This window comes from Ovis canadensis, chromosome 11 (assembly GCF_042477335.2).
Source record: "Ovis canadensis isolate MfBH-ARS-UI-01 breed Bighorn chromosome 11, ARS-UI_OviCan_v2, whole genome shotgun sequence".
Classification (NCBI taxonomy): Eukaryota; Metazoa; Chordata; class Mammalia; order Artiodactyla; family Bovidae; genus Ovis; species Ovis canadensis.
In genome coordinates, this window is record NC_091255.1 from 57,801,226 (window position 1) to 57,828,849 (window position 27,624).

Below are 27,624 nucleotides of genomic sequence, written 5' to 3' on the forward strand. Positions count from 1 at the left end.
CTTGACTTTCCACACATCAGAAAAGTGTTAATTGCTTAGTCATGTCCGACTCTTTGCAACCCCATGGACTGTAGCCCACCAGGCTCCTAGGTCTGTGGGATTCTCCAGGTAAGAATATTGGAGTGGGTAGCCATTCCCTTCTCCAGGGCATTTTCCCAACCCAAGGATTGAACCTCGGTCTCCTGCATTGCAGACAGATTCTTTACAACTGAACCACCAGGGAAGCCCTCCACACATCAGAGACAAAAATAAAATCATGTCACTCTTATAACTCTCAGTGGCTTCCGCACTAAGAAGGCAACATCCCAAACTCCTGGCCAGACCCCCAAAGCCCTGTATGACTTGCCCTCTGCCTTGGTCTGCTCCATCTCCTCGGAGAACCAGGTTCTGTTCTGAGCCCCAGTAGCAGTGCCACCTGTGGTCTTGGCCCCTCTGCCCCACGCTGACAACACCCATGCCCAGCCTGTGCTGTTCTGCTGGCTGTCAGACTCCTCTTTGGGAGCATCTTCTCCCACAGCTAGGTGGTCCCATTGCCCATGGCTGGCTAGCACTCTGATGATGCATCTGCCTGCAAGCTTAGTGGATCATAGCAGCCACCACACTCTCCCATGTGATGTCACCCACGTGTCCAGACCAGCTTCCGCAGCTGGAGCTAAGTCCTTTGCCTTCCCTACTGCACACTTGTCGTTCTATCTCCTCTCTAGATCTGGCTTCCGTTGGTCTGGCTCAAGCAAGGAGGAGACAGGAAGACTATAAAAAGCAGGAGAGGGAGAACCATTTAGTGCAGAAGCAACTGGCTCTTTTGCCAAATATCTGCGAGGCTTCTTCCCGTGATTCATGCAGGTCTCTGCTCAGATATCTCATCAAAGGCCTTCCCCATCACTTTTCCCATCGCCACTCCCTGCTTCTTTATCCTACCTTTTTAAAGTCTCTAACTGACATTATATTTGTATGTTTATACATTATCATCCAAAGAGCCGACTTATTGGAAAAGGCCCTGATGCTGGGAAAGTTTGAAGGCAACAGAAGGGGGCGGCAGAGGATGAGATGGTTGGTTAGATAGCATCACCGATTCAACGGACATGAATCAGAGCAAACTCCAGGAGATCATGGAAGACAGAGGTGCCTGGCGTGCTGTAGTCCACAGGGTTGCAAAAAGTCAGACACAACTTAGCAACTGAACAACAGCATTATTATCTGGGTCCTCCCATGCAGAAAGCAGGAAGTTTCTAGCAGTGCCAGGCATTCCGAGACTTGTGGCTGCACATCCCCAGCGCCCAGAGTGGTATCTGACACATAATAACTACTCAGTAAATAGTGGTAAACTAAATGAGAACAATAGTACTCCAGAACTGAAATCCATAGGATACACTGTAACTGCTGACCTTTACAACAGATCTCTCAAGCATCAAGGCAGAAAAGTATTTATTTTTTTTCTTCGGATTAAATGAGATGTTCTGGAAGCCTTTAACAAAGTTTCTAGAACATAACAAGCCCAGCAAAATGTTAGCTATTATGATAGAAAATATTCTAGAAAAATGTACATGATTTTGTTAAACCTTCCTTATCAGGCACACCCAGCTTGTTTCCTGAGAGTTTCAGACAGCTAGAACTTTCCTGGAGGGTTATCCACTGGGGAAATACGGGGGTGTGGTTGGTACCACCAGAAACTGAAAATATCTGAGCCAAACAGAGGGCATTTTAAATATAGGTATTGCTGATGAAATAAACATACAGCCCCTTGTCCAAAAAAAGTCACCACTTTAAAAGATAAATGAAGAAAAGGTTTCAGACTGATTCACGTGGAGCCTTTGAAGACATAAAATGTGTGGAAATGTGTGAATTATGCATTTCTCGGGATATATGCTTTTAAGATTAGTAAGGGACAAATCTAGATTAGTATTCAAGGCCACAGAAACAAGTCTGTTTTACAAATTACCATGTAATTAAACAGAAGGCTCACAAGATCTATTTTAAGCACATCCTTCCCTTAGTCTTAGTATTCTGCTCACCATCTAAGTCCCCTCTAGCCAAAACCACAACTTAAAAACTGCAAGCTCATGGCACTGTCAAGGAATATTTTCTAACTGTCCCCTAAAACTGCCAGACGAGCCGTGTTCCCGTCATGAATAAGGGTATCAAGAGGTTGACAGGAGGTTAAAAGATGGGGAAAAATATAGTAAGAAGGGTAAAGCTTGAGGGTGAGACAAGACAGGAAACATAAAAAAAAAAAAAAGATGTTATTTATATTTATGATAATTAAAGGGGCAGTTCATCATAAAGTAGAAACATCTAATGAATGTCTTTAAACCTTCCAAGTTTTTTTATAGTACAAAGCAGCAGAAAGAGTTAATGGTCCTGAGATGTTACCATTTATAAACTCCCCTGCATCTGAAACTGTCTTAAACTCTATATAAATCATATCTTTACACCTGTGAAAGGTACTCCTTTTACAGGTGAGCAGAATGGGGTTCAGATCAGAAAAGTTAAGTGATTTGCTCCCAAGTAGTGGGGATGCAGAGCTGCAACTGTGTTTGTTCTAAAGTGGGACTCCTGGCTGCACTGATAATTCCTCAATGATTCTCAAGCGCTCTTGCGTCACCACGTTTGCACAGGTTCAATGCCAAACGGAAAAAAACAAAGCCAGTGTAGTCTGTTCTCATAAGGCTAAATTTACTCACTGTTTAAATGCTGAAATCGTTTCATGTTCAAACATACTTCCATAAAATGGAGCATATTTCAACATGAAAATTTCCCCCAATCATAAAAAACAAATTTTAACATGAAAAATTAATGAAAAGAATAGCAGAAGTTTTAAAAATAGCCTTACTCTGCCACATGAAAAGTTGATCTTGCATCAAGTGCCAAAATTTCTTTTGAAATTTTACTGACCCATGAAATAAAAGACTGGCACTATTGCACAACAGTCAGTATTTTTCAATTTACCCATCAGGGGTTTATGAGGTCATTTTAGTTGGTCATTGCCTGCACTCTTTCTATGTCAATAAAATAGAATAAAAAATTGAAAACACCAGGAAATAAGGATAGGTAGCACAAAGGGTAATGAATGCTTCATGAAATGCTTGTTTTAATTGTTTACATAAATGCATGCTTGTACTGAGTTAGGATGTAAATTTTACTTCTTACTGGGGGTCACAGTCAAAAAAAACTTTGAAAGCCTTTGTACTGTTTTTCTTAGAGTAATGCATATTCTTTATTGAACATTTGTAAAACAGAAAAATTGTATAAGAAGAAAGTTTAAAATCATCTATAATTCCATCACTTGCAAATGACTATAATTAATAGCTTTATCTCCTAAGCATGTTTTTATATTACACAAACACTAGCTGGACACACAAACACTAGCTGGACACACAAACACTAAATATTCCTAAGTCCTCTAACATGGCACCGTGATTTAAATAGAAGCCTGATCCTCAGTGGCTTTGTGCCACAAATGAGGGAGAACACACATTTTTTGTTTTTATTTTGGCTGCAACATGTGACTTGTGGGATCTTAAGTTCCCCAACCAGGGATTGAACTAGGCTCCATAGCAGTGAAAGCAGCCAGTCCTAACCACTGGAGCACCAGGGAATTCTGGGGAGAGGGGAAATACTCTTAAACAAGATGAACTAGTGTGATTTTGAATGCTGAGGCTGAGGCATCTATCAGTCTCTGTGATTACATCAATTGATAAGGGGGAATTGATTTCTATCTACCTGCTCACAGAAGGAATGCAATCTTCCACCTTAAGTGAAAGTTACTCAGTAGTGTCTGACTCTGCAACCCCATGGACTCTCCAGGCCAGAATACTGGAGTAGGTAGCCATTCCCTTCTCCAGGGGATCTTCCCAACCCAGGGATCAAACCCAGATCTCCTGCATTGCAAGAGGATTCTTTATCATCTGAGCCACCAGGGAAGCCCAAGAATACTGGAATGGGTAGCCTATCCCTTCTCCAGTGGATCTTCTGGACCCAGGAATCAAACTGGGGTCTCCCACATTGCAGGCAGATTCTTTACCAACTGAGCTATCCAGGGTGATCTTCCACCTTAAAAGTCAACATTTGACTCCACCATGAACATTTTCAACAAGGATTCAATCAAAGCAGATTATACATTTGCTTGGAATTTTGCTTCCAAGTGTTAAATATGGTATATTTTTAGCCTTGGGAGTGATGGAATTTGTGTTAACAGGTTGTGGTGAGAATAATCAGTTCACAGTCAAGCTCCGGGTGCAGGCAGTGTTCACGTGCAATAGAGGATGACTTTGAAACTCTGGCAAACCTGGCTCACATGATCTTGTGAGAGAAATCGGAGGTTTTAATACTGAGAGACTGTAAATTGTGGGAAAGCAGTAATGTAGCCAAGATCTCACAGTGCCACAAAGCCTTATGGATTAACGTGAACTATGACCAGAAGAATTTCTCCCGGCAGGAATCGAGACTAGGAGAGTAGTCTGGTATGGCACCTCCAGAGTGGACCCCATGCTTGCATTTGCTACAAAGAAGAGACACCCGGAACAGGGTGCCGAAAACGTCACTGGCAAGTAAAAGTGAACTTCACCATGAATAGGAATTCCAACATTATCAATTAATTTGTTTCCTATCAAACATGGGTGTCCTTACCAAGCTATGAAAATGAGGAATCCAATTTTGAGGCAATAAACGTGGAATGTTTAAATAAAAACTAAGTAAGTTGTAAGAAAACGTTGTGATACATCAATAAGGAAACTCAAAACACAAATTTATATTCAAATGAGTTTTTTACTCCAAAGTGTAATTTTCACACTCGCAAGGTTACAGGAAGTTTATGATGATCTATGCAGATGTCAGCGAATCAGGGGTGGCAGGCCAATGGCCTATTTGGTAAATAAAGTTTTATTAAAACACAGTCAGACTCATCCCCCTCACCTACTGTTTATGGCTACTTTTGAGCTATGAAAGCAGCATTGAAGAATTGTGCCAGAGACCTTGTGGCCTGCAAAGCCAAAAAAAAAGTTATTCACTGGCCCTTTAAGGAGAAGTTTGCCTAATACCAGAAATTCTGGTGAAGCAATGCAGGTTTTGAATAAGCTGTGGCCAGTTGTGAGGGCTTGATCCTCCTGCACAGTGAACTAGTGATCCTTCTTTCTCTCCAGAGGTCATTTATTAAAGGCCATATAAATAGCTGTAAAACATAACAGGAACACCAGTGGCGTTTGGATTGGTGTTAAAACCAATTTCAGAGAAGTGTGACTTTCAGCGTTGGAAGGAACCTACTCAAAAGCTCTTCTGTGAAACTGATCCGGATGCTCAGCCCAGAGTCCAAATAAGGACCAAGAGACTCAAGAAGGAACATTGCGACTCTGCATGTGAGACTCTGACAATATCTTCCTTCCAGGCTGGAGGATACCAATCTGGAGCCTGCTTTTGAAGGCACTATGGAAACATTCTTCGCTTAACAACTTTCTTTCATTTGTCCTTAATCCCAGAACCACAGGATGGAAACCCACAGAGATACAGTCAGGCACACACTCATCTTGTTCAGTGCAGGTAAACCACATAACCCTATAAGTTGAAAGTACTAGTGACCATATTTCACCAGCTCTCTATATCAAACCCATATGCTCACCTTTAGAAAAGAAAGGCGTGCTCGCTGATTGGGGTCAGGGTTCTCCAGGGGAATATTACCTCCCCCAGGCAAAGCCCTACAAGCTGATGGAGAGTATCTCCGCAATCCATCATGGTTCTTCAATCTGTCAGAAGGAAGACCTTTATTCAAGTTGTATTGCTTGATCTGAAAGCCAAACTCAAAATCTCAATGCCGTCTTGACAATATTTCTATTAAATAAAATCCTCCCATGTTGTTGGGGGCTTTTAAATCAATCTGCCACAAAAAGCTTCCGAACAAGTTAATAACACAGACACTGACTCACACTCTCCAGCAGGCACTCCTCCACAAAGAATCAATGGACTCTGTTCAATCTATCCAAACAGTTAGCAGTTGAGCAGTAAAACAATTAAAATGCAGCTCTTCTTTGTATTCTTTCTCATTTAAAAAAAAAAGGCAAGGATGCTGAAGTCTTGGGAGCAACAGAATTAAGAGCTGCTGAGTTCAAATCAGAGCTTCATTCCTTAGAGCAGAGCTCACGCTTACTAAGTGCTCAGGACACAGAAGGCACTGAGGCACGTCCACACGATCACTCTTTCTCAGTCCACTTTTTTATTTATATTTATTTATTTGTGTTTATTATGAAAGCTGAGTTGATTTACAGTGTTCAGGTGTTAATTTCAGGTGCACAGAAAAGTGATTGCATTATATATATATATATTCTTTTATAGATATATATTCTTTTTCAGATTTTTTTCCATTATAGGTTATTACAAGATAATGAATATAGTTCCTTGTCTCAGCCCACCTTTTTGAAATTTCTTTTTAATTTTTAAAAAATTTTATTGAAGTGTAGTTGATTTACAATGTTGTGTTAGTTTCAAGTGTACAGCAAAGTGAATCAGTTATACATGTATCAACTCTTTCTAAGATTATTTTCTCATATAAGTCATTAAAGAGTATCAAGTAAAGTTCCCTGTTGCCCACTTTTAAAGATGAGCACACTGAAGCTCAGAGGGTTGAAGGGACTTGTCCAAGGTCAAGCACCTAATAAGAAGTGGCAGAAATGGGATTTAAACTCAGTCTATCTCTGAAGCCTTATTTTTTGTTTTGTTTGTTTGTTTTGGCCTCACCACATGGAGTGCAGGCTCTTAGTTCCCCGACCAGGGATAGAACCCTCACTCTCTCTACTGGAAGTACAAATACTTAACTATTGGACCTCCAGAGAAATCCCCTTATTTTGCTTTGTTTTCTCCTCCCAACTGTATGAAATGGTAGCTGGACAATGTCAAAGGTCTATGAGCTCCTCTCTTCCCAGGACAGGCCAGGGGACATGCTGTTTGGTTTTTTTCTCTGCCTTTCGAAGCGTACATCGGTACAGCCTTTCTTCCGATGATCTGCTTTAAGCCTTCTTCATCACATTCACAAGTGAGTCATACTTCCTGCAAGTTACACCAGCTCACCTTTCTGGGTTCCAAGCATTCACAGATATTAAGCTCATCTCTTATCCTGTGAATCTTAACTTCAATTTGAGGTCATTTCCTGTTGGCCTCGTGTATCATCGATATGTGGAATTCACCACTCGATATTATCTCTGAAAGGTCTCTAATTGCCTTGGCCCTACTAGACTGTGATTCCCATCAAGGAAAAATTTGCTGGCTCACTCACCTCTGTATTTCCAGACCTTGATAAATACTGACTAGATCAATGGACAATGTAACTTTGCCACACTTCAAGGCAGTAGGGAAACTAAGGCACAGGAAGATTAAGATAGCTTCTCTAAGGTCACAAAAAGAGTGGGACTTCACATAAGGTGATTTAAGAACCGCCATAACCTGGATGAGGTGTCATCTGTTAGAGCAAGCTGATTTTCCCCCTAATATCACACTACACAAAGAGGTTAGGAATAACATAAACGGATTTTGAAAGCTACCATCCTCTTTTCCCAAGTCTTTGGCACCAAGATAAAAAGGCTTTCGATCTTATATACAGGCTGTATGTGTGACTGTATCCAACACAGGGTGAAAAACTAACAGTTCTTTTGCCACCTGCCAAGTCTTCACAGTGCCATGAATAAGAAAGCCCACGCTCAACCTGTCTGGAAGCAGAGAAGCCGAGGGGTGTGCAGAGGTATCCCAAAGTGCCGTCTTCCCCTTCGTATCCAGAAAGACCTTAACAGAGCCCCAGCCAAAGAGACTGGAGCTGAGTATGTTCTAGTTAACATCATGGATAATGCATTATTCATGGATGATAAAATTCTAATCATTGGGATAAGAATGGGCACCCACATGAGGCAGTTTTGATCTTCCTTCAACTACATACAGACTATGTAAGTGAAGGATTATTGACTTTTTTTCCCTGCAGGTATGTGTGATGCTAGTTCCCCCACCAGGGATTGAACCCATACCCCCTGTATTGGAAGCAGAGTCTTAACCACTGGACTAACAGGGAAGCCCCAAGGACTACTGATTTGATTAGAAGAAATATTGGAAAATATGCCTGAGTATTAAGGCACTAAGTGCTTCTCTGGGGAGAAAATATATTAAATGTCAGGAAATGCAATGGGAATAAAAACACAAGTAGAAAATTGAATGGATTCATGTTGTGGGTCTCCAAGAATTTAAAACTCTGGCTACACATTGAGATTTTTTTTTTTTTTGCTCCGTTGCTCCTGGCTGCATTCAGAGGCATGCCGACAGGACATGACTTAATAATTCCTGAGAATTTTCCTTTGAAGGTTTTCAAATAGCATTTAAAACAAAGCATGCCATTAAAAAAGACTCACTGATCACTGATCAATACAATATATTCCTTTCCACGGAGTGCCTTTTTATAGCTCCAATGTGAAAAGCATTGCTTTCCTGCTACCCTCTTGGGGATCAAAGGCAGCCTGATGTCAAGCGCTCAGAGCACAAAGGGAAAAAAGGTCTCCGACAACTTTGTGCTTTATGTACAGCCAGAGGTGGATCATTCTGGTATAAAAGGATTTTTTTTTTAATGAATCTATTGACTCTGTAATGCAGGAAAAAAAGAGGGTCTTCCCTTTCTCAGAATTCTCCTGATCCCATATTTAAGGTCAAAACTAGAAAGCATCCCAAATAAGGATGAAAGATTGGCTTCACTCTTAGCCCTAAAGCATGTACTGAATCCGCAAAACTTGAGACAAGGACGCAGAGAAGGATCCACGAGTCTGGCACGGCAACTTGAGATGATGTTTGCTGGATATAAATCTGTCTTTCCTAGGAAATACACCCTATCTATGCTCTAAGAATTAGGAAACTTCTAGAATCTATGCCAGTGAAGCAGAGCTGACCGACCAAGTCGGAGAAGCGTCTACTTCTCCACCACACGTAGCTATCTTCTCCCTCACCCTTTGCACACCGCAGCCTGTCTTTTCCCACCTCCTGTTGCCAACTTTCTTTTAAAACAAATATTTATTTATTTTTATTTGTTTATTTAGCTTCACCAGATCTTAGTTGTGACATGTGGAATCTTCAGCTGTGCACACAAACTCTCAGTTACAGCATAGGACTTCCCTGACCAGGGATCGAACCCAGGCACCCTGCATTGGGAGCATGGAGGCTAAGCCACACGAGAAGATCCTGACAACTTTCTTGCGTCCACCTTTTTCCTCTCCTTTTCTCCTTCTTCCTCAAAGCAAGGTTTTACTCGTGGTTACAAGCCACAGTAGAGTCTCTGCTTTAATTTACTGACTTATCAATCTAGTGTTAATCTGGGCAAAGAGGGTGCTGTCCTCTGCTCCTTACCGATCAGCTGGCATAAAAAGAAAGGGTTACTCAGTAATGCGAAGCTAGACCCAAGTAGCATGAAGTTCTCACAGGCTGATAGACCTCCGAATGCAACCCAGGGCATCAGTCATGCCTGTTCTCTCTGGTCAAAGGTATTCATTTTCATCATGCGTATATTAAGCAGAGTCCCTAAAATGACTGCCATCCCCAGTTGCTAATGTCTTTCATTTTTGCTTCCTCCTCCTCCAGCAAGACTGTTTCAGGGAACATGCAGAAATCTGCCTACCTAGCCAAAGAATGAAAAATGTGATGCTCTAGTGATAGGAACTTTTTTCATGAAACACTGAAATCCCATTTCCCTGCATTGTAATTTCTAGGTCATTACTTACTAGGCAAAGTTAGAATATTCCATTTAAATGTAAAATTGTCTTCTCCTAGGAACAGCAGGGCAGCGCTGCCATAAACAAACCAATTGAACGAGTTAGAAATTTAGTCTCTAATCAAAATAGGTTTGGGCTTCCCTTGGTGGCTCAGACAGTAAAGAATCTGCCTGCAATGCTGGAGACCTGGGTTCGATCCCTGGGTTGGGAAGATCCCCTGGAGAAGGGAACGGCTACCCCCTCCAGTATTCTTGCCTGGAGAATTCCGTGGACAGAGGAGCCTGACGGGCTAGTCCATGAGGGTGCAAAATAGGTATGGGGGGATTTATAACAGTCTACAAGGTAATAAACAGATCTTAATCTACTACCCAATCATCTCCTGATAATGAGGTTATGTGCTTGGTAGCCTTAAGAGTCAAATCATCTCTTAGTGAGATCTATCATACGTACTTCCCAAGGGAAGAATACCCTAATATGTTGCCTCTTTCCATTGACTAAAGCTGTCGGAACCTCCATGTCTACAGGAAACCAGAGAGAACTTTTCACAGTACCAAGTACAAAAGTATGCTCTCAGCAGGACAGTTGATGAGAAGTTATTTTGAAAGTGTACAAATGGGTTTCCCTGGTGGTTCAGTGGTTAAGAATCCACCCTGCGATGCAGGGGACACAGGTTCAATCCCTGGTCCAGGAAGATGTCACATGCTGCAGAGCAACTAAGCCTGTGACCACAACTGCTAAGACCCAAGTGCTTTAGAGCCAGTGAGCTGAAACTCCTGAGCCCGTGTGCCACAACCGCTAAAGCCCAAGTGCCCTAGAGCTCGCGCTCTCAACAAGAGCAGCCACCTCAGTGAGAAGCCTGCGCATCGCAACTGGAGAGCAGCCCCCACTCACCGCAACCAGAGGAAGCGCACACAGCAATGAAGACCCAGCGCAGCCATAAACAATTAAAATTTTAAAAGAGTGTGGTGCAGCAAAAACGGAACTTGTCACATAGTCATGCTCATGTTAGTCGCTCAGTCATGTCTGACTCTTTGCGACCCCCTGGACTGTAGCCCACAAGGCTCCTCTGTCCATCGAATTCTCCAGGCAAGAATTCTGGAGTGGGTAGCCATGCCTTTCTCCAGGGGATTTTCCCGATTCAGGGGTCAAACCCAGGTCTCCTGCATTGCAGGCAGATTCTTCACTAGCTAAGCCATTTTCAAATATGGTAGGACCCCATCCAGGTATATCAGCGTCCCGGTACTGAGAAGCAGGGGGCTGAAGAATCTAGGCAGCAGTATACTGTATCTCGCCCAGTTCCCCATGACTGTTTTGTTTTCCCTAGGTTTAAGTTATCTATAGCTGCAATCATAGGTTCTTAATCTGGCCGTGACTGAAATTATACGAAATTTCACTGTAAATAAAATAGCATTCATATGAACAATGAAAAGGGGTGCACACTTACACACAGAAAAGGACAAAGCATTACTGTGTTCCTAAGAGTCCAGTCACTGTCATGCTATTTTACATATTAAACATACGTGACACTGATATCGGCATGCCTTCAATTCTGCAATCATTCTCCAACACACAAATGAGAGCAAAGAACAGCAGTACATTTTTACACATAAGTATAAAAAACATTCAGGCTTGTTTTTCAGGCGAGAGTCATTTTTAAAAGTCAGTGTTTTCCTTCCAAAAGACATGACTATTGCGTATTTATCCTATCTAAGTTGGGACTTTATCATTTTCAACCAAAGTTCCTGGCAAATCATTCAGAAGAAAGAAGAGGACAACATGATCTTCAAAAAATGTTATAAATCTTCAAAGAGAATAAAGTTTGAATGAGTTTCTGGGTTCCAAAAGATGTAACATTTTAGATTTCATTTATTAAGGGCCTTGTAAGGCCATTACATAACCATGTTCATAGAACTGTAATAGCCAACATTTCATTAGCTCTGATTTTTCAAGAGAGCCAAGGCAATAAAAAGAGATATTAAAAGTTAGCTACATAGTACATTGGAAAACCATAATTAGTTTGATTTGGTCAAAGGATAGGACAGGGGCAAAAGATGAGGCTGGGAGAAGTCTGCCCTGGAGGACTTTAAATGTCATGTAAAAAGACTTAAGCTCACTGTAAAAGAGGGTGTGTTGACCATAGAGATTTGGAGAAGAATGAGATGTGAGTCTTGGTATTAAGAAACTTCATATCTAATGGAAGTGACACCAGAGAGGTTCCTGAGCTAAAGAAAAGCAAGAGATGGAAATCCCCTGGTGGTCCAGTGGTTAACACTCCGCGCTTCCAATACAAGGCCTGTAGGTGCAATCCCTGGTCAGGGAATTAAGATTCCCACGTTCCCAGCAGCCAAAAGAAAAAAAAGAAACAGAAAGGCAGGAGAGAAATGAATTATGGCTGAGGAGACAGGAAACCTTCTCTGAGAATGTAGCATCCCATCTGACCCCTGAGCTGCTGCTGCTGCTGCTAAGTTGCTTTGGTCGTGTCTGACTCTGTGGAGGGGAAGGTAACATTTTGATAGCAGTGGATAGTAGATGGAGAGGCCGGGCAAAGACTGGGAGTCAGAAACACACAGAGGAGAGCTAGAAAACGATGAGAATTTCAATTAGGCTGTACACGAAGATGCACGGGGAGCACCCTGCAGAAAGAGGTTCCCCTCTGCCTGCAGTTCTCTATGGCACAGCATCCCTCGTGACCATGTCATTATTCCTAGCCATTTGTGTTTCTTCTCTGTGGTTGGCTGCCTGTTTCTAACTCTAGGCCAGGGGGTGTTAAACTTAAAGAACAAGATAGCAAATATTTTAGCATGCAGACGCTGTCATGACTATTATACTCTGCCACTGTAGTAAGAAAGTGGCTATAGACAGTGTGCTAGCGAAGCAATGAGACTGTGTTCCCATAAAACTTTATTGATTAAAAAAAAAAAAAAAACTGACCCACAGAATGTAGTTTGCAGACCTCTGCTCTGAACTGCACGGCAACTGACAAGGGCTGGGGCAGTCTATATACACAGCCTGGTGTGGCAGGCAATGAATGCCTGAATGCAGAAGACAACTAATAGGGCTGTAAAGCTGAGTTGAGAGTCCATCTGACAAGGATATGTGCTAGGGAGTTTGGGTTTATTATTCAAATTAGTGGGACAACCTTCAAGGTGGTCTGGGTTTATTTATTTGGCTGCGCCGGGTCTTAGTTGTAGCATGTGGGATCTAGCTCCCTGAACAAGGATTGAACCTAGGCCCCCCTGCATTGACAGCTTGGAGTCTGAGCCACTGGGTCACCAGGGAAGTCCCTGGGGGGTCTCTTTTATAAGCATGCTAATCCCATTCATGACACAAATCTACCCTTACGACCTAATCACCTCTCAAAAACCCCATTTCTACCATCACATTAGGGATTAGGTTTCAACATATGAATTTGGGAGGGACATAATCATTCAGTTTATGACACTAGGCATAACATCAACTTATTCCTGAGATCAAGTTGCCTCCTTGTATTCGAGTTTCAGTTTCTGGAATACAAGGCCTGATGAGCTACTCGAGTGCCCTTAGGGTTGGGGCATCTTACCAATCTCCTCTTCCCTCACTCCTGCTTTGTAACTGACATCCTGTCCCTGAGTCCCACTCTGACTTGGAGCACTTTCCCACATGCTTCTCTGATGCTGCCAGGCAAGCTGCCTGCATCTCCCATCTGTCTACCTTCCAAAGGCCTTTCTTCACCTTTTACATGGCCATCCCTGTTGATGCCCGTCTACCTGGACCACACTGGTGGTCCAGTATAGAGCCTGTTGAGTTTTCCAGGTGTAACTCCTGTAATCACAAGCAGAGAACACTTTTATCTCCTTCAAGGTTCTAGGTATCACCTAACTCAACTTTGTCAGTCAACTTTCGCATAATGCTATAGGATGAGATAGGGTATGTTTCTCATCACCATGGACACAATTTGGTCTTAGCATAGCTATTCTGCACTAATATGCGGACTCCAAGAAAGGGAAGCCTCTCCCCTCTACTCTTGGTGCCCTGATTCTGCCAACTGCTACACTATAGTAGCTCCAGACCCTATATAAGAGAGTAATAATAGGTTGGTGTGATGTTGCTTCGGAGAAGGCAATGGCACCCCACTCCAGTACTCTTGCCTGGAAAATCCCATGGACGGAGGAGCCTGGTAGTCTGCAGTCCATGGGGTCGCTAAGAGTCAGACACAACTGAGCGACTTCACTTTCACTTTTCACTTTCATTCATTGGAGAAGGAAATGGCAACTCACTCCAGTGTTCTTGCCTGGAGAATCCCAGGGATGGGGGAGCCTGGTAGGCTGCCGTCCATGGGGTCGCATAGAGTCGGACATGACTGAAGCGACTTAGCAGTGATGTTGCTTTAGTGAACAAACATACACCCTTATTTACTACTAGCAAAAGCTTCATCATCTCAACCAGCTAAAGATCTGTTTAAGCCTCACACTAACATTTATAAATTTACAGAGATACTAATTGGATACTCAGTTCTCTGGCTATTGGCCTTTTGCTTGTTGAGAACAATTCTTGCTAATAAAATATCAGAAGCCTAAGAGGCAAATTCCACTTGCAAATTTTACTACTTCTTTCCTTTAGGTAATGACTTTTCAAAGAGACACTAAACAAATAGAGTATCTAAAAACTGAATTTTCCCAAATGTAAACTCTTTTACATTGCTCATAGGAACATAAATATTACAATTACTTTGGGGAAACATGTGCATAACTCTACACTCCTAAGCATATTCCCCAGAAAGACTCTCACACGTGGGAAGTAAAACACATGCTCAAGTATGTTACCAGCCACAGTGTTCAGAAAAGCAAAACTCTGGAAACAACCCACTGTGCATGGATCGAAGAATGAATTAAATACAGTGTGGCAGATTCATATGAAGGATACTATACAGCCATAAGGGCTTAGCTTCCCAGGTGACTCAGTGGTAAAGAATCCACCTGCCAGTGCAGTGACATGGGTTTGATCCTTGGGTCAGGAAGATCCCTGGGAGACGGAAATGGCAAACCACTCCAGTATTCTTGCCTGGAGAATCCCATGCGCAGGGGAGCCTGGCGGGCTATGGTCCATGGGGTCACAGAGTCTAAACAGCAGCAGCAGCAGCAGCGTACAGCCATAAAAAATGAATGAATCAGGGCCATGTGTTTCAATCTCAGGATCAAAATGTTGGGTAAAATAGATTGAGATCTGCAATATAAGGGGGAAAATAGTCTTTTCAAAAATGATGCTGAGTCTATGGCCATACCACCCTGTATACACCCAATCTCATCTGATCATGGAAGTGAAGCAGGATCAGGCCTGGGAAGTACTTGGATGGGAGACCACCTGGGAATACTGGCGCTATAGGCTTTTAAAAAATGATGCTGGGACAAAATGGGTATTCACATGCAAAAGAATGAATTTGGATCATTCCTCTATATCACATTCAAACATCTGGCTCAGATGGTAAAGAATCTGCCCGCAATGCAGGAGACCCAGGTCTGACCCATGAGTCGGGAAGACCCCCTGGAGAAGGGAATGACTACCCTCTCCAGTATTCTTGCCTGGAGAATTCCATGGACAGAGGAGCCTGGTGGGCTACATCCATGGAGTTGCAGTCAGACATGACTGAGCGACTAACACTTTCACTTCACTTCATATTCAAAAATCCACTCAAAATGGACCAAAGACCTAAATATAAGAGGTTAAATGATAAAACTCTTAGAAAACATAAGTATAAATCTTTATGATATTGGATTAGGGAATGATTTCTTAAATATTACACCCAAAGCACAAGAAATCAAAGAAAAAGGAGATAACTTGAACTTAATAAAAATTTAAAACTGTTTCCCTTCAAAGGACATTATCAAGAAAGTGGAAAAGCAACCCACAGAATGTGAGAATATTTTTGCAAATCATGTTACCTGATAAGGGTCTAACATCCAGAATACAGAAAGAACTCTGAGAACCCAACAATAAAAGGACAACGTAACCTGAATAGAAATGTGTCCAAAGATATGCAAATAGCCAATAGGCCCAAGAAAAGATGTCCAGTATTACTCATCATTCAGTTCAGTTCAGTTCAGTGACTCAGTCATGTCCAACTCTTTGCGACCCCATGAATTGCAGCATGCCAGGCTTCCCTGTCCATCACCAACTCCCAGAGTTCATTCAAACTTATGCCCATTGAGTTGGTGATGCCATCCAGCCATCTCATCCTCTGTCATCCCCTTCTCCTCCTGCCCCCAACCCCTCCCAGCATCAGAGTCTTTTCCAATGAGTCAACTCTTCGCATGAGGTGGCCAAAGGATTGGAGTTTCAGTTTCAGCATCAGTCCTTCCAATGAACACCCAGGACTGATTTCCTTTAGAATGGACTGGTTGGATCTCCTTGCAGTCCAAGGGACTCTCAAGAGTCTTCTCCAACACCACAGTCCAAAAGCATCAATTCTTCGGTGCTCAGCTTTCTTCACAGTCCAACTCTCACATCCATACATGACCACTGGAAAAACCATAGCCTTGACTAGACGGATTACTCGTCATTCAGTTCAGTTCAGTTCAGTCACTCAGTCGTGCCTGACTCTTTGCGACCCCATGAATCTCAGCATGCCAGGCCTCCCTGTCCATCACCATCTCCCGGAGTTCACTCAAACTCATGTCCGTTGAGTCGGTGATGCCATCCAGCCATCTCATCCTCAAAACCACACTGAGCTCCAACTGCACACCCACTAAGGATGACTAGAATAAAATAGACAGAAAGGAGGACCTTCCCTAGTGGTCTAGTGGTCAAGAATTCACCTTGCAATGCAGGGGACATGGGTTCCATCGCTGTTTGAGGAAATAAGATCCCACTTCCATGGAACAACTAAGCCTCTATGGTGCAACTACTGAGCTGGAACACCACAACTAAAGTTCATGAGCCCCAACAAAAGAGCCCACATGCAGCAAGCAAGACCCTACACAGCCAAATAAATAAATACTTTTAAAAGTTATTTTTTAAAAAAGAAAGTAACAAGTGTTGGCTAGGATTCAGAGAATCTAGAACACTCATACACCACTGGTGGGAATGTAAAACAGTGCATCAACTGTGGAAAACACTCTGGCAGTTCCTCAATAAGTTAAACAGACTTTCCACAAGACCCAGCAATTCCACCTCTAGGTGTATCTATCCAGCAGAACTGAAACTGTAGAAACAATCCAAAGGTCCATCAACTGATAACTGTAAAAACAAAATGTGATATATCCCTACAATAAAGTAATATTCAGCTATAAAGAAGAATGAAGTACTGACTCACACGACATGAAGGAATCATGAAAACGCCATGCTAAGGCAAAGAGAGCCATGTATTGCATGATTCCATCTATATGAAATGTCTGAAACACGCAAATCTGTAAAGATAGAAAGTAGATCAGTGGTTGCCAAGGGCTGGGGAGGCGATTACCAGTGGGTACAGGGTTGCTTTTTGAATGGTAGAAATGTTCTGGAACAAGAGTGGTGATGGCTACACAATTTTGTGAATATACTAAAACTGCTGATCTGTACACTTATTATAAGAGTGAAGTCTATGTTATATGAATTATATTTCAAGACAAAAAGTTAATAGAGAAAAACCCCAGCAAGCTGTTAAAGACTACCTCCTCTGGGATGCCACGTGTATAGAGAGGCTGGGATCAGTTGGGGTCACACAGAGGGCTAAATGAACTTGTTATCATTCTACTTATTAAACTGGGCAAATGAGTAGATGGGTGTATTGCTTCATAAGTATTCAGTAGAAAACACAACATTTAAAAGAGCAATTAATATACCCTTTTCCTGTTTTTCAAACCACAATCAACACAAAAATTGGATCTGAATTTATTTTAGTTTTTAACTGATGGATAATTGATTTACAATATTGTGTTGGCTTCTGCCATACAACAGCATGAATCAGCCACAGGTACACACATGTCCCCTCTCTCTTGAACCTCTTTCCCTCCTCCCAGTCCATCCCATCCCTCTAGGTTGTCACAGAGCACCAGATTTGAGCTCCCTGCATCATACAACAAATTCCCACTGGTTATCCATTTTATGTATGGTAAAGTATATGTTTAAATGCTACTCTCCCAATTCATCCCACCATCGGCAGATGAATGGATAAAGAAGCTGTGGTACACACATCCACTGGAATATTACTCAGCCATGAAAAGGAACACATTTGAACCAGTTCTAATGAGGTGGATGACTCCAGAGCCTATTATACACAGTGAAGTAAGAAAGAGAAAAGCAAATATCGTATTAACACATATATATGGAATCTAGAAGGGTCATACTGATGAGCCTACTTGCAGGGCAGCAATGAAGATGCTTCCCCAGTGGCTGAGATGGTAAAGAATCCGCCTGCAGTGTGGGAGACCTGGGTTCTGTCACTGGGTTGGGAAGATCCCCTGGAGGAGGGCATGGCAACCCCTTACAGTATTCTTGCCTGGAGAATCCCCATGGACAGGGGAGCCTGGTGAGCTACGTCCAGGGGGGTCACAAAGAGTCAGACATGACTGAGCAACTAAGCACGCACAATGGAGATACAGACACAGAGAACAGACTTGTGATCTGAAGTTAAATGACCATAAATTCATAGTCAACCTTAACTAAGAAACCACAGTGTGCAAAACACCACTAAAAGAAAGAAAAAGAGGCAGCGTTTTTTAGAAAGAGGCATGACAATCACCATCCTCCAAAGAGCTTATAACCTAAAGCATGAGTGGCCACCAGCTCCGGAGAGCCAAAACACCAGCTTCCTCATGGAATAACTTCAGCAAGGGTTTTGTCATTCCCAGCACCAGCTATAATTAAAGAATCAATTTCACACAATTAAAATATCAATACTTTTAGAGTTTCAAATTTGTATCCTGAGAAGTTGTTTCATCTCCCTTTTATAAATCTGCTTTTAAGGACTCAGGCTAAGGAATTAAAAGCACATGGAATTGTAAAGAACTTGTTTCCAAGACTTGTTTTTCATTTGAAGTAATGTATTTTTAAGCCCCAACATAAATGATATCTATAGATTATCACATATTTTCATCTAGGTTCTATTAGTTTCTGAATATTCATATAATGACATCTTGAAATGCCTTTTTTACAAGATACAGTCTAGATAAACACAGAAGCTTTCTAAAAACAATTAAGCTTCCTTCAAGATTTATGTCACTGTAAGGTTATTGAAAATTGATTCTAGTTTCCAGTTTTACCTAAGATTGGCAAATGCAAGTGGTTACAACTTGAACATACTCTTTCCACTAAGAAGGTCAATATTTTTATTTTATATCACAGTTTCTACAGATATATACTCCAGAAATATATCATTCCAGGAACGTATATCCCTTTTAGGATCAACTATCTAAATTAACACAAATAACTTGATAAAGAATGAGGGGCAACTTCTCTTTGGCTGTGGAAAGCAAATGGAAATTTGTAGCCAAAGTGCTGTGCATCAGAAGCCAGCTCTGCCACTGATTCTCTGGGTGACTTTGGCAAATCCAGTGAGCCTCAGTTTCGACATCTATAAAATGTAGATAAAAGCATCCACTTTGAAGGATCTTGGAGAAGGAAATGGCAACCCACTCCAGTATTCTTGCCTGGAGAATTCCATGGAGAGAGGAGCCTGGCGGGCTGCAGTCCATGGGGTAAAAAAAGCCGGACAAGACCGAGTGACTAATGCTTTGAAGGATAACTGCAAAGATGAAATGAGGTAATAAACACAGTGGTCCTGGCATACGAGAAAGTTCCATAAATGTTGGTCTTCTCTGTTTTCCCTTCTCTTGTGAAAAACCAAAGCCTTGCTAAGTAAATATTCCCATAGACAGATATATGATTTTAATTAAACATTTGTACACTTTAAAAAAAAAAGGGGGGGGGCTTTACCATTTACTAAATTTTCTCCTCTGCATGGTAAATTATAATTGTAGTTAAACTGTTTCACAAAATATCTCATGAGAACCTTATTTTAAAAAATTAAAACTAATGAGGAAGTAGCGAATAATCCATTCTTAATCTTATTAATATAATTGAGGGCTTCATCTCTATACCCAAGTGCTTACTGGTTTCTGCAACCAAGGTAAGCAGTGATGACCTATATTTTAGGATTTGGATGTGACTGAAAAGTCGCTGTGCTGTTGGATCAAGACAGAAAGCTATGCTTATCACATCTGGCACTAAGTTAAGAGGACTAGCTAACACAGTAAATAACAGAAGCATGAACCAAAAACATTTTGTCAAACTTGAAATCAGCAGATGCTGTTCATCACATTTACATTTCAAAGTCCTACGATAATGGTTGTTGTTGCTATCAGGCTGCTTGTTTTTGTAGATTTCAAACAAAAATCTGGATGCAGAGACAGCTTTGCCAGGAGGTCACATGGTTAAGACCAGGGTGAACCGATCACCTCATCAGTCAAAACTGATGCCGCTTCCAAAACTGACGATGCTAATACTCAAGTATCAACAGAGCATAAGGTGATGAAGTAACTACTTCCCATATTTTCAGCACTGCTCCTCCAATATCTTGAGCCCAAGCCAGCCCACACCTGTTTTTTTTTTTTTAATATTTATTATTTATTTATTTAGCTGCACTGGGTCTTGGCTGCAGCACGTGGGATCCATTTTTTTTTTTCACCTGTGGCATGCGGGATCTACTTCCCCAACCAGGGACTGAACCTGGGGCCCCTTGTATTGGGAGCACGGGGTCTTAACCACTGGACTAGGGAAGACACCCAACACCTGTTTTTATATGACCCATGAGCTATGCATGGGGTGAAAAAGAGCAAGAGAAAAATATTCCATGACATGTGAAAATTACATGAAATTCAGATTTCAGGGTCCATAAATAAAATTTTATCAGAACACAGCCATACCCATTCATGTACGTACTGTCTCCACCTGCTTTCATGTAGCAGGGTCAGAGTTTAGCCATTGCAACCTTACAGCCTGCAACTCTAAAATATTTCTATCTGGCCTTCTACAGAAAAAGTTTACTGACCCTTGCTCTAGAGTACCGTGTTCAGTATTTTTGAAAGGTCAGTAACAGAGGAAGTCCACAGGATTGGGGAGGAAGTCTGTGTATAAAAATATGTGTGTATATACATATATGTGTATGTATTAACATATTTATATATCAATGGCATATTAAAAAGAGGTTTATTTAAATAAAGAGCACATCAACTATAAAAAGAATCAGATTTAAAAAAAGAAGGATTATTTTTAGGAGGAGGGTTCCAATTACACAAAATAAGGAAGGGACAGCCACGGCTAAATAAAATGAGCTGAAATCTTGCCTTGTGTTACTACAGGAAATCCACTTGGTGCCGCTTCATAAAGGGGAAAGGTTATATAGAAAACGGAAAGAGGAAAATGTGTTGCAACAACAACAAAAAAGAATGTTCTAAAATACAAAATACAGTAAAGGGCGCAGTTGCGTGATCTACTCTCATTGGACTTCAGAAAATAGTTTTACAAACAACATCACAAAGCACAGCCACCTGTTAAGCGGTTATTTTGGCCCATCTATTTCCAATGACAATCTTGACAACCCAAGCAAGAGACACACCACCATAGCAACATAAACATCACGATGTTGGAAAATAAAAATTTAGGAAGCAATTTATAGCCTCTGCAGGGCTGGAAATAAACTAATCCTGAAGCATTTGTTACTATGACATAACGTTTCCACAGGACAAACTTGGATCCCCCTGGACACCTCGGGATTCTTTCCCACGGGCCATTTGGAAAGTACAGACTCCAAAAGTGATTATTGTACTAGATGGATTTCTAAAATAAAGGCATTTAAAGGTAATGAGATCATGTCATTTCATGCACAGCTCAGGGAATGCATGATCACCAGGTGTTCAGACAGCACCCACACATGGACAATGATTACTGTCTCTTACACTGGCCAGATGGGCTTATATGTCATGTGATCAGACCCTCGTGGAGGCAAAAAGACAGGTATGGGAATACTATTGAGCCATAAAAAAGAACAAAATCTTGCCATTTGCAGCAATGCGGATGGACTTGGGGGGCATTATGCTAACTGAGAGAAGGCAAAGACAAAGACTGTATGATATCGCTCACGTGTGGAATCTATAAAATACAACAAACTGGTGAAGAAAAAAAGAAGCAGACTCACAGACACAGAGAACAAACTAGTGGTTACCAGTGGAGAGGGGCAACATAGCAGTGGGGAAGTGGGAGGTTCAAACCAGGGGGTGTAAGTTAGGCTTAAGGATGTATTGTACAACAGGGGGTATATAGCCAATACTTTGTAATAACCATAAAGAACTGTAACCTTTAAAATTATATGAGAACGAAAAAATTTTAAAAGAGGGGTATTGAAAATTGAGGAAGCTGAGGCACAAAAAAATCCAGTCTTCTTAAATCAATTCATGACAATCAAACAGCAAAGCCTCAACTAGTCCTTCTAACTCCACACCATACGACAACACCCGAAGCCAGAAACCCCAACTTAGGGCAACAGAAGGACTCTGGCTCCAGGAGATAAATGCAAAGTGAAGGGCAGCAGAAAATGAAAGAAAAATCACGTTTGGAAGTGATGCCTCATTTTAGCAATGTTACTCATTGTGAGAGGTGGAGCAATTACCAGGACTTAAAACATGAACTCTGTAAGGTATGGCTGAGCTGCCATTCAGAAAGACCCAGACACAGGGAGAGAAAGCTGATCTTCTAGTTTGAAGATGAGACACACCCAAAAGGTATGTCATGGGGCTCAGGGTGGCAGCAAAGAGCATCTCCATCAGGGTGAACAGGTTCTACCCCAGCCTGGAGATCTGAGAGATACCCAAGGTGGACGCTGAACCCAGTGATCAAAACACTGGCCTGGCTTCCATCCTGGAACCACAATGCATTAGCCCTGGCCATCACTCCTAACTCTTTTTTTCCTTTGCTCTTAAGCATTCTCAAAGAAGGATGCCTGCAAGGCACATGGGCTGTGCCTTCTCCAGATCCACAGAAGAGACTGTCCAGAGGCGAGAACGTTCTGCAGATGAAAAATAGATGACTCTAGGATGAACTTCTGGCTGCTTTTGACATAAGAACCATTCCTGAACCCCTTTGGGGGCTTCCCAGGTGGTGCTAGCGGCAAAGAACCTGCCTGCCCATGCAGGAGACGTAAGAGGTGCAGGTTTGATCCCTGGGTCGGGAAGATCCCCTGGAGGAGGGAATGGCAACCCATTCCAGTATTCTTGCCTGGAGAACCCCATGGACGGGGGGCCTGGCAGGCTACAGTCCATAGGATTGAAAAGGGCTGGACACGACTGAAGCAACTTAGCATGCATATACCTGAATCCCTTTAAAATATAAATTGGTTTCTGACAGACATAACCAACATTTTTTTTTAAAAAAGCTGATTAAAAGAGCTTAGGCAGAAGGCTGAACACTATGTAAATAACGGCTGGTTTTAAATATATTTGACCCTTTTGGAAGTGTGTTTCTTGAAAAGGCTTAAGGAGGATTATTCCATTTGGACAACTAATAGCCTAATAACTATTTTTTAAGAAAACAACAACCAAACTCCTTTTCAGCCAATCTTGGCAAGAAATCTTTAAGAAACACCCATCTCTGCAGTACTATAAGTCATACTGCTGAAAAACATAATTACACTCAGCTGCATCCAAGTTTCCATCAGACACAGTCCAAAAGAGGTGAACTATTGAATCCTGAATCTACAGGTTTTTCATTTGGGGCACGATGCCTTTTTAAGAACAGGAAAAACTTAACATCAAAAAAAGGTATTCATCATAACCTTCAATAGTCCAAGATTTGGGTCTCCAGTGTACACAGCACAGTCTGTACCCCAGTGATTAAATACAATTCTAGCTACCAAACTCTTTGCGCTTGGGGGGATTAAATAACTCTATTTCATATCTTTAAACTTGTTGAGCAAAAGTACGGTCTATTTTCAGGTATTGAGAACACCACTTTTATCCCCCATGTCACTTTTATGGAGGCTGAAATAGTCCGGAATGAGGAGAAACGTTAGGTGACGTGAATGGCTTTGTCTTTTCAGCTCCATCATCATCATCATCATTATTTTAGACCAGGGTAAGTTCAGCAAAATGTTCCTGATGTAGGCACAAGTCACAAGGTTACACACCATAGGGAACTTAACACGTTTCAGAAGACATGTCCAGGAGGCTCAAGTACAAACTTTAGACTTTAATGATAACCCCTGTTCCCGGAACGACCTGTCCACATAAGCAGGTATTACAAGTCTTGTTTTCTCAAGCATCTATCACGTTTTTTTCTTATTTGGTTAAACTGCTAATTACTACTTTAACAAGAGTTATTTTCTGGGTTTTCAGTGCATTAGAGATTAAACAGACATCTGTAAGGTGTCCCAGGCACACTGCAAAATTCTCAGACTGAAGACCAAAATTTTTATACCCACCATTACTTTTTTTTTTTTAAGTTTTGGTCACACCTCATGGCATGGAGGATCGCAGTTCCCTGATCAGGGATCGAACCCTCACCCACTGTAGTGGAAATACGGAGTCCTAACCACAGGATGACCAGGGAAGTCCCAACGCCCCACTCCTTTCTTGGACAGTCCAACACACAAACTGCTCCTTGAGAGTAGCAGGACCATAATCTTATAAAATCTAATGAAATCCAGGTTGTTGGCTAGTGATTTTGACATCACTACGTGGGTGGACAACAATGAAAATGTTATAAAGTTAACTTACTGATAAGCTGTCATAATGACAATTTTTTTTCTCCTGAATTAAACATCGTCTTTTTTTAAAAAAAAAGAAGCTAACATTTTACCTATACTTCTTTATTTAGAAAAAGTGTCCAATTCAGGTCTGTTTCCACCTGGTATAGGAATAAAGCATTATTATTAGTCAACTATTCTATCTTCTATTTTAATAGAACACTTGTCAGTGCCAACTCCGTTGCAAGTACTTCTAAAATGTGCCAGTACTTTTTCCTTCCATAGCAAGTATTTCAAACAAAAAATGTGATTTCTCTGTTAAGTTACAGTATAGGAGGACTCCTGAATTAAAACTGTCAAGCACTTCAGATGTCGCTGCAAAGGTATAGGTCACTAATCAAATCATTAATGCCACCCCAAATATGGACACAGGTCCATTTGTCATTTTCCTCCTTTCCTCCTTAGAAAGGAGAATTCCAAAAAAATTATAGTTAGCTTCCGTTAATTCAAGTTTTACTGAGTTTGTTTCAGGAAATGATATGTGAGTTTAATGACAAAGTAATATCACCAATGCTTTAAAGGAAAGAAAGAAAAAAATGCTGACCCAATCCCTAGAGTAGTGAGCGCATAAACAGAAAGAAGAAAGGTGGTTGCCATGGGCTGAGAGTTACTGTTTATAGGTACAGAGTGTCAGTTTTGCAAGATGAACAGTTCTGAAGATGAATGGTGGTGATGGTTGGCCTACAGGGTGACTGCACTTAATGCCATCACACTCTACACTTAAATAAAATGGTCAAAGATGACAAATTTTATGTAATGCAGGTTATACCATAATTTAAAAACAAATTATTTTGAAAAGATTGACCTGAGTGTACACATCCAATTAAGTGGTGCCATGCTGTGCTGAGTCACTGAGTTGTGTCCGACTCTTTGTGACCCCATGGACCGTAGCCTGCCAGGCTCCTCTGTCCATGGGGGTTTTCCAGGCGAGAATACTGGAGTGGGTTGCCATGCCCTCCTCCAGGGGATCTTCCCAACCCAGGGATCAAACCCAGGTCTCCTGCATTGCAGGTGGATTCTTTACTATCTGAGCCATTGGGGAACCTAAGAATACTGGAGTGGGCAGCCTATCCCGTCTCCATGGGATTTTCGAAAACCAGGGTCTCCTGCATTGCTGGCAGATTCTTAACCTGCAGACCTACCAGGGAAGCCCCCAATTAAGTGGGGTCCCCTTCAAGTGGATCATTTTAGGGCATTCCATGTTTATTTCCCTGGTGTCGATATAGAGTGAAACATCCTTGAATCTCTGCTGTGGAACATAGGCCTGTTTGCTTTTTTTTGTCTTTTTCATTTCTTTGATGATGTTAAGTGTCTCTGGAGGACAATTTTTAATTTTGAAAAGAATATTTTTGAGCTCCTTTGTCAAAAAAAACCATCTTCTCAAGTTAGAAAATTCATTTGAGCCCCCACAGGAGGTGTGACACTAGAGTAACAATATGAATTTGTGTGTGTGTGGTTTGTAAACTGCCTCCGAGGCAATGCTGGCAAAGGTGAGACACAAGTGTCCAAGGAGCAGCCAGCTCAGCAGGAAGGGAAAGTATACCAAACAACACATTTCGATCATTTTCCGTACTCCCTGATTTGGTTACCTCCATGTGAAGGGTTTTAGGTGTTCGACTAAATGTGCCCAAAGCATGGCTCTTGTCTGTTGCCACTGTTATTTCCAGACACTAATTTTGAGAAATTCATGGGAGCCAGCCCATCAGTGAACATCTCTGCTGCTGCTGTCTATGAAAAGCCAAAGGGTGTCACTGCCATCAAAAGGAATAATTTCTGAAAGTGTAGGGGTGGTTCTCTTTTTAGAGCATGAACTATAAAAGTTATTTTCAAAGAGGAGTATGATTCATTTATCAAAGTTAAACTGGGGAATGTTGCTTGGTTTAATACTTGGGTAAAGTTGATCGTTCAATAGGAGATAAAACTTACGGATCACTCTGTTAGCTCACCTGGAACAAGAAAACTACCTTACCCCAATTATTTCCTTTGATAATCCTGAACAAGTTATTTAATCTTTAAGAAATGTGTGTGTGTGTGTGTGTGTGTGTGTGTGCTTACTGGGATAGAACTAAATAACCTCCAATGCTCCTTCCAGCTTTGGGATTCTAGAGAAGGCAGAACTGGGAAAGCAAAGACTCTGGGCTCTGCAGTCTGACCAGCATGGGCATGGATCCAGGTCTGCCACTGACTAGCCATGCAAGCATCCATTATCCACATCTGTAAAATGGGATGATAATATCCAACTCACAGGACCATTATGAGGACTAAAGAAATAAGCGCTTGTTAATGTAGTTTCTCTCTTTGCCTCCTTTGCATGTGGAATGTGACTGTGAGCAATCCAAGCATACAAAACTGAAACTGACTTTTTAAACCTCTTACTTTCCACACGAAAGGTTTCATGGGATATGCATTGCCAAGGCACAGAGTGCTATTTTATTACGTACATAAAAGCAAGGTGACTGCCAGGCCACATTCAGCCGAGATCTTGTGACACAGAGTGACTGCCCAGCTCCTCACCGCTGTAACTGAGAGGTCAGGACAAGCAACTTTCACAATCTGTCTAAGATACGAAGACAGAGATGGCTCAGATAGGCAAAGTGAACAGTGCGATTCTGCGCTTTCTAGGGACTCTTCAGTCCTCCATGATACTTTTCAGGAAGCATAGGCACAATATTCATTAAGAGGCCCTACCACCATCTCTATAAACCATCTACACCAGTTGGAAACACTCCCGTAAGAGTCAAAAGATAAGTGAAACTTGGCCATTTTAAGAATAAGTAAATATTATTAAATCCCATCACGATGGTTAAAACTAGAAAATATTGGAGAGCTTTGGAGAACTCTAGATAATCCAGCAAATAAGACCCCAAAGCATTTGAAGGCCTCAATAACTTAATTACGCGTCTGTGCTAAGTTGCTTCAGTTGTGTCTGACTCTTTGCAACCCCATGGACTGTAGCCCACCAGTCTCCTCTGTCCATGGGATTCTCCAGGCAAGAATACTAGAGTGGGTTGCCATTCTTTCCTCCAAAGGATCTCCCCATTCCAGGGATTGAACCTGTGTCTCCTACATTGGCAGGCCGATTCTTTACCCCCAAGGCCACCTGGGAAGCCCCACCTTAATTATATTAGCATACAAATTCATGGTGACTTCTCT

The 27,624-nt window shown here is 41.7% G+C and overlaps 1 protein-coding gene and 1 pseudogene across 1 annotated transcript in view; one reads left to right on the forward strand and one right to left on the reverse strand.

The window, feature by feature from the left end:
• The window catches only part of PITPNC1 (phosphatidylinositol transfer protein cytoplasmic 1), a 262,884-nt gene that overhangs the window by 223,450 nt on the left and 11,810 nt on the right, over positions 1-27,624 (reverse strand). The window lies entirely within an intron of this gene.
• LOC138415503 (5S ribosomal RNA) lies at positions 14,966-15,083 on the forward strand (annotated as a pseudogene).